This window comes from Cornus florida, unplaced genomic scaffold, assembly GCF_030987335.1.
Source record: "Cornus florida cultivar Cherokee Brave unplaced genomic scaffold, ASM3098733v1 CherokeeBrave_3.0.0_Hap2_Chr06, whole genome shotgun sequence".
Taxonomy (NCBI): domain Eukaryota; kingdom Viridiplantae; phylum Streptophyta; class Magnoliopsida; order Cornales; family Cornaceae; genus Cornus; species Cornus florida.
Genome location: NW_026775576.1, coordinates 80,491,389 through 80,499,290, shown reverse-complemented (window position 1 = coordinate 80,499,290; position 7,902 = coordinate 80,491,389). Strand labels below are relative to the sequence as shown.

Genomic DNA, 7,902 nt, shown 5'->3' with positions numbered 1-7,902 from the left:
TTTTGGATAAACCAATAAATCGTTCATCCTTTTTACTGTAAGCGTAAGGCCTATAAAGACGTTTGGGTGAGTCAGTAGGCAGGTGGCTCTAGCCGCAACGACGTCTGGGTGAGTCAGTAGGCAGGTGGCTCTAGCCGCAACGAAGGTGTCAAATGAAAAAGTGATCGATTATAAACCGATGGGTAGACACAATAGCTTTAACTTTTTTTCGAAAACACAATAGTTTTAACTTCGGAATACAGAGGGTCGGCGAGATTAGGAATTTCGTTCCAGCTGTAATATCCACTAGTGGTGCTGGGTCTATGTCCTCGCCGGAGTTTTTGTTTAGGTTGAACGTGGAGTGCGTGAGACGCGTGTTGCAGACGACAGCGACGATGCCGTAGTTGACGCTCAACGGCGATGTTAGAGGCACGAATCGGAACACGTTGCCGTGGTTGAAGATCGCCTCGAGACGGTTGTTTGCCAGCTGGACTGCCACTTAGGATTCTCCGTAAGAAATCCGTCAAAATTATTGGTGTGAGAGTATCGCCACAAAAAAAAATTAGCCACGACTCAGGAACCTTTATTGCAATGCGTCTAGCTCACGCAGGGAGGAGGAATACGATTCTACAACCCCATTTGGCACGCTAGAAAAAATTGTTTTGCGGGAAAATTTCAATTTCTCGATAGTATAACAAACACTTCCACAAGCCCTGTCAAGATTAACTGTTTTTTGCTGCCAATTTCCGTCTCTTTTGGCGAAAATGTCCGGTTAGCTCCCTCTCCGTCCTCCTTCTCCATCTATATTTCTCTCCCTACACACACTCTCTATATGTATGTATTGGAATTTTATTTTGATCAAGTTGCGCATATTAATTAATCCCCTTTTGTTGTTACACACACGTATATGACTAGGAAATTGAGTGGATTGTTCTTTCTTGAATTGTTTTAAGTTTAATAAAATCAATATAAAGAGATGGTACCAGATGTACTTCTACTTATTACTTTACATGTTGTCAATCAAATCCACCTTAAAAAAAATAGGAAGTGATAGAAAATGTAATTTGTTATATTAATTGGTTTTAGCCTCTAATAATTATTCTTTTTTGCTTGTTAATGCTTCTAAGAAACTCAAAACTGTTATGGTGGTAGTTAAGGCCATTATGCTCGGCGCACTTTAGTTATTGTTATTGTTAATTGCGCTATAATTAACGGATGTCGTATTAAATATTTGTGGTTATAGTTGCCCACACATTCTTATGGGTTATGCAGGATAAAATCCTATATACTATGTTGGGAGCACCGAATCGACGGATTGGATTTGAAATTGGAAAATTTTAGTTAAATCTGTGAATTAAAATTTCTCCAATCCCAAATTCAAAGCATTGATTTGGTGTTTCCAAACACAACAAAAATTTGCACAATATACTTAGGAAAGTCTTGGTGCTGTCCATATATGTACTTAATAATTATCCAGTAGGTTTTGTGGAACCACAAGAATTGTGGACTTTAATGATTATGTTCAATTACACGCACTCATTTCTGAATTTTTTTTTTGCTATTGTATCTTAACTAGTGATAGCTCTGTTCAGTTTTAAACCCTTGTTTGCTTTGACACTCTGGGATCACTCTTTTTTCACGAAACTGCTTCTTATTTAGCAAGGATTCGAATAAAACCTTATTGCCTGCTGCTCATAATGTTTTGGTTCAATCCATTTGTACACTGCTTTGTCATTTCCTTCGGAACTCTTTTGATATTCCTAATTCAATATAGATAATTGCAAGAAGTATGAACATTTTGTCTCATTAGTTGGTTGTTGTCTAATTGTTAATTTAAATTTGTTCCTTCTTTAGGTAACATGGATATTGCGTTGCCATTGGATAAGTTATCTCTAGGACCCACGGAAACTAAAATCGAGTAAGTTTACCTTTTTCAGTTGCATTACCAATTATTTTACTGCTCGGTTGCTTGAAAGTGTTCCTTTTTTCCTTCATTGCGTCAAAATGCATGCTTGGTTGACAATGGTATGTTTTAAACGTCACTAAAAAATTGGCCTTTAAGAAATTGTAATTCTTGTCCAACAAGGAATTAGGTTTGGAACTCTATTAATAGATACCTACGTTATGGGTTGAGACTTATAAGATTGAGAGAGATGTAGTCTCATGAGGGAGTTGATTGGTAGAGGTAGTATGTAGATTGGTAGAGTAGGAAAAACACTAGTAGCGAGGAGAGAGACTCGTGGAATGGTACTTTACAATTGTGATATCTCTACGAATCACAGTAGAATTTCTACGAATCATAGTGGAATCTCTCCTCATCCATGGATGTAAGTCGGTTTTGGCTGAACCACGTTATATCTTGTGTTTGTTTGTGATTGCTTTGTTGGATTGTTTTGGTTCTCAATGTTTCCACGCTTCCACTGCCCAACGGTTTACCTCTCCATCAACAAGAATAAAAAATTAATAATAGAAATGCTAACTCTCTTTCTCTCTCTCTTATAGGGGCAAACTGTATGTCGTTCTTGTGTCAACTGGAAGTTTCAATCCTCCTACTTACATGCATTTGCGTCTTTTTGCATAACCTTGGTACTTTGTTTGTTCTAATAGCAACATTTGAAGTTGACATCAAACTCTTATCAAGGCTTGTGAGATTCTTAAACTGTCAAAATAGGAGGTTTTACCTGTTCTAAATTTTATTTTTAACTCTTACATCTGTGCGAAGAGAGAATTTGAAGGGATATGATTGTCAATTCAGGGTTTTGAAATGTAAATATGGCGCTGGAATTCATCAGTGAAGGGAGTATTAAGCCTTACGATATTCTTTTCCCTCTATTACTTTTTTCTTTTTACAATATTCTTTTCCCTCTATACAAACATGGTGGATCACATCATTTCATTTTTGGTTAAAAGTTATTTGTTTTGTTTAATTTTCATTGTTTAAATTTGTTTTTATTGTTAGAGCTGGCAAGAGATGCATTAAATTCAGAAGGCTTTTGTGTTATTGGAGGTTATATGTCACCTGTGAGTGATGCATAAAAGAAAAAGGTATGTAACATATTGAAGCATATCATCGGGCATGCTTGTAGAAAATTCTTTGAGACACCGGAAAGGTGCAATGGTACACATTTTTATTTCATTGGTCCTAACTCTTAAAGACAGAAAAGCGTGCAATAGACACATTGAGAAAACCCCAACCCTTTTATTTTTTCTGTTTTTCATTGGATATGAAGTGAAGGCTCGTTGTTTTTGTTTCCTGGCTAACGGGAAAAAATTGCAACTCCTCATTAGTTCACCCTCCGAAAAATTAGCAAGTGGATTATTTTTATTCATCCCTTTTTAGAGATTCAATTACTAATGTGTGTGTACAGTTCTTTAATTCTTTCTGAGAGTGATCTCCTCCATTTCTAGAGCTCCAATAACTAATGTGTGTTTGTATTTCTGAGTTGTTTCTCAGAATCATATCCTTTTTTCATTTCCATCCTCTTTTAGTATCTTCATTGCCTCTTTATAAATAAAGCCGACTTTCTTAGCAAAAAATTTGTCGTGGCAGGGATTTATAGTTCTAGGATGGTTTATGATTATTTAAGTATTTTAAGCTCTCTGGTGCATCCAAATTGGCAAATGAAGATGTTTGCCTTAATATAAAGCAGTGAGAGACTACTAAATTGTGGCGAGAAGCTGTCAATGATTTTTTAGTCTTCATATATGTTTTCGACATTGAAATATCCATTGTGGAGATTAAGTGGTGGAGCCTTTTTAATAGAGATGTTACTGTCGAGACGGCTTTTTTTAATATAGGATTGTTTCATGTTTATACTTCATCTTTTATTCTCTTTATGGTGATATTATTCTCTCATGTGATGAAGTTGATATACAATCATATTTATGACCACGTTTTTCCACGCATTATGGCTCAGTCTGGTTGATTGCATTTGTACTTATGTAGTAATAGTTGGTATTGCTCCCTATTGAGAATCATCTAATTATAGCTAAGTTATATTTTGCAAAATCATAAATGTGTTCTTTCTACATGACTGCATTTTAACATGATCTAACAAATTTCCAGCTAATAATGATAATATTTACAGGGCCTTATATCTGCTAAAAATCGTATCGAAATGTGCCATCTAGCTTGTAGAAGTTCTGGATTTATAATGGTGGATCCCTGGGAGGTATCTCTGTCATTTCACAGATTCTTTATAATAGTGTTGAAATTTTTACAAAAAGTGCATTATTATATCATTTTTATATTTTGTTTCATTTGTTATGCTATTGCTTGGTATTTAGGCATTTAGCCATTGAAACTAATATGGAAGTATCAAGCCCTTGTTGCAGGCAAATCAAAGTACCTTCCAACGCACAGTGACTGTTTTGTCTAGAATCAGGAGTGTCTTATGTGAGAGTGGACTCATATCTGATGGTAAGGCTTGTAGAAGCATTACATTTTTCTTTCTCCATTCTGCATTTGAGCAATTGTCTTATGGAGTCAAATTTTTTTTTTTTTTTCATGTTCTATTGGGAATATTTTGTCATTTTGCTAATTGAAGTTTGATTTGAACAAAAAAGGTTTAATATGACTCTTTAGCCATTACCCTATAGGGTCCCCTATTAATTGAGGGTGCTGAGAGGGACAATCTGCGTAAGGGCCCGATCTTTGATAATATTTTCACAAATTGTATTTAGTAGTACATGCTTGGCTTGCACAAACAATTATCATGGACTTCCAACTCTTATACAGCCACGTATGGAAGTTGTTGTAGAAAGAATCTTCCACATCAAATCATTCCCCCACCCCCCCAAACCACCACCAATCAACCAACTAGTTCCCTTTATCACTGCTTGGCTACATAGGGGCCGAGAAAAACTAATATTGCCAAAAGGTTAGTTCTGAACCTAGCATACCCCTTTCCGAGTACAAACAATTAACATGGACCACACTAGGTAATGGCTTCATTGCATGTTTCTATTCTCTAATTCGGTGGTGATGTCATGACTTGCTCTTCTCCTGCTTGTAGACTCCCTTAAGGTCATGCTCATCTGTGGCTCTGATCTGCTAGAATCTTTCGGAATTCCTGGAGCTTGGATACGGGAGCAGGTAAGTTCTTGTATTATGGATTGTTTTGTACATAACAGATAGTAGTAGACAAAAAACAATTGTTAAAATTGGATGATGCTAGACTTATTATTGTGCGATCCCTAAGCAATTGTTAAATTTGGAAGATTTTAGACTTAAAATTGTGCGACCTTCCATTTCAAACGTGGTGCTTGCCTCCTTGTGCTACATCTTGTATATTTGCCACAACAATGTGAGGCATCAGATGTTGAAATATTGTGGGCATTCTCTGTATTGATTCTTTAAACCATCATGACCATCGTTGCATTATGAGTTTTGGATTCCCGTATTTAATAAAAGCAATTAATGTGAATGCTAAAAATTACTACTAAAGCGCTATACTTGAGACATTGGTGGAGTGACAATTGGGTAGGATTCGGGATTTTTTTAATTTTAGTGACAGAAAATTTTGGTTTTACAATGTTTTAACTTCCAAATTTTCAGGTCAGGACTATATGTAGAGACTATGGTGTGGTTTGGCAGAGAAGGTCAAGACATTGAGAAGATTATCTCAGATGATGACATTTTGAATGAGTACAAGGTGATCTAAGTTACCTATGTGGATACTCTGTGTTTATGGGGAATTTGATTAGAACATTAGCCAAACTTTCTTTTGGTCATTTAAGAGTAAAATAGGGTTGGTGCCTTTGTAATTGTGCAAATTGCATAAGCACTTTTGCCTTCCGAAAAAAAAAAATTGTGCAAATTTGGTGCAGCTGATGACACATGGTTTTAGTTTCAGATTCGACCAACGTTTTGAGCCTACTCAAAATTTAAAATTAGATCTTCATTTTATCATGTGGAATAAATGGGTTAATTATGGTTTACAATTTGAAAGGGTCTTGCATTTTCACTGTGTTACCGTTTAAATTCCTGCAGAACAATATCAAAGTTGTGGATGAACTTGTACCAAACCAAATCAACTCGACGAGAATAAGGTAACTGGTTTTTGTGTGTGTGTTTTGTTTTTTTGGAGGGTGATGTAATTAATCTGACAAAATTGGAATTAGGAAATGCTTAGTTTTGTTGATTGTTGTGTATACAGGAATTGCATTTCGAGAGGTTTGTCAGTCAAATATTTGACAGCAGATGGAGTAATTGATTATATTCAAGAGCACAATCTATACTTGAACTCCACGGACAAACGTTGATCCAACAGACATCAAGCTCTGGAATTTCACAAGCAGTACATCGTTATTTATGTATTTTACGAAGCATTTTTTGTAATGTGAGACAAATTTAATAATATTCAAGTCACATTCGAGTTTAGGTTAAAAGAAATAGCCGACTCCAAGTAGTTGAAGAAAAGGTTTGTTTGTGGTTGTATCACAACGTGAAAAAAATCTTGTGAGGTCTTAAGGGGGAGTTTATTCAACAAAATATACAATAGAAGTTGAAATGAAATATGATTTTTGGTTAAAGAAAGAGATTGGCTTTGTTGGGTTTCTCTGGTGCAATGAAATTAACTTCAACATCTCACATAGACGCATGCATACTTATAAGATAGTTATAGCTCATCATCGCGTGAACCGGAATGTTTTGTGCATGTTGCACTACTTTATTGTTACCATTGTGGTAATTTTGTTGGTTTGTAGTCAATTTATTTAAATGAATCTGTACCACTCGCTAGACTAACTTTTGGTTCCTAGTGCACTTCAATTAATATGTGTTGCATGTTTGATGATCTTGTGGATGCCTTGTGTTACGAGGGGAGATTTGTCTCGGATTTGGATGAAAGTGACGTGGGTATAAATAGGTGGGTATGTAATATTACCCAACAGTTTGAATTTTTAGGTAAATGGACAAGCGTCCACCTGTTACAATTGATATCAGAGTCAGACTCAGTCCTTCATTCGATGTCATGCCAAGCGCCTCACCCTGAGGGCATCCAGGTCTTCATCCCGGGTAGGCAAGGTCTGACCGCAACAAGGGCGTCGCGTGGGTTCAGATGAGAGAATGTTACAAGAGATTTGTTCCACATCGGATCTAGATAGGAAGTGACATAGATATAAATGGGTTGGTATGCATCACTACCCAACAGTTTGAGTTTTTTGATAAATGGGCAAGCGCCCACCCGTTTTACCTTGTATATATATATTTTACTACAATTTATATATTGTTATGCAAGGTTTTAATTCACGAAAAATGATGAATCCATAGGTGCATTTGAAAGCAACAGGAATGGTTGACGTGCATTTGAAAGCAGCAGGAATGGTTGATGAACTTGATGTGCATTTCCACATGTAATTGGTAACTTGACAATTTTATGCAGCCAATGCACGTTATTAATGAATACAGATCCATCACTGTAGATGCACAAATTAGGGTTACAACTCAGGTGAGTTGGGCGGGCTTGGCACTCATATCGGACCAGGCCCATATAAAAAATCTTCAGCCCAAGCCCGCCTTAAGCCCGAGCAGAGCTACCCAAGCCCAGCCCATACATAATTTGTCCAGCCCGAACCCACACTAAGCCCGAGCCCACACTAAGCCCACCTCAAAAGAATTTGTATGTAAAAAATAAATCAATTAATGCTACACCCATAACTTGAACACGTAAAACCTTAAACATAAAATCCTAAGCACACTGCCAATTTGGTTACTACACTCATGCGATTTAAGTGTAATTATAAATATATAAAATATTTTCGGGCTCGAGTTGGGCTTCAAGCTTCATCCATATCAACCAAGCCCACCCCGAATTAAATTTGTGCTCAAAATATATAGCCGAGGCCCAAACAAAAATTAAAAAAACATTGCCCAAGCCCACAACAAAATCTCGGGCTACGCACGAATTATTTCGGGTTGAG

At 36.5% G+C, this 7,902-nt stretch overlaps 1 pseudogene; it reads left to right on the top strand.

The window, feature by feature from the left end:
• The first annotated feature begins 106 nt into the window (after positions 1–106).
• LOC132312276 (nicotinamide/nicotinic acid mononucleotide adenylyltransferase-like) lies at positions 107–6,514 on the top strand (annotated as a pseudogene).
• Positions 6,515–7,902: the final 1,388 nt, after the last annotated feature.